We start from the raw sequence: 552 nt of genomic DNA, 5'->3' as shown, positions 1-552 counted from the left end.
TTGTTGTAATATTAATATGATATATAATATTAATATTTCACATATTATTTATACTATTTTTTGAATACTATGTAAATAAATAACTATTCCATGTATTATTTTTGGATATTTGGAATGTTTACTATACCGAAGAATAAAATTTCTTCTACAAATTGTGACTAATATAATTGTACTTGATCCATATTGTAACTAAAAGCAAATGAGAACTTGATGGGATTCTCATATATTACTTGATGCTAACACTTTGATTTAATTTTGGCTTTGACAAACGTATTATAAAACGTGTATAGCATATTAAAAATAATTAAGGTATATTCATAATATATTAATCCGAGCCAATGCAATTGATCTTACTAAGATGTGGATAAGCAACAGTTTACATTAAAAACTTGAAACATTTTAGAAACATCTTCTATCTTCTGTAATTCAAAAGAAAATTAATTATCACATGATTCTTTTGATATAATATTATATAATTTTTGATGTAATATTATATAATTTTTTTGAAAAATAAATAATTATGAACATTCATAATAAATATAAATATCGGAA

This window comes from Atta colombica, unplaced genomic scaffold (genome assembly GCF_001594045.1).
Source record: "Atta colombica isolate Treedump-2 unplaced genomic scaffold, Acol1.0 scaffold153, whole genome shotgun sequence".
Lineage (NCBI taxonomy): Eukaryota > Metazoa > Arthropoda > Insecta > Hymenoptera > Formicidae > Atta > Atta colombica.
The sequence above is the reverse complement of the archived record's forward strand: the minus strand, read 5'-3'. Positions refer to the sequence as shown.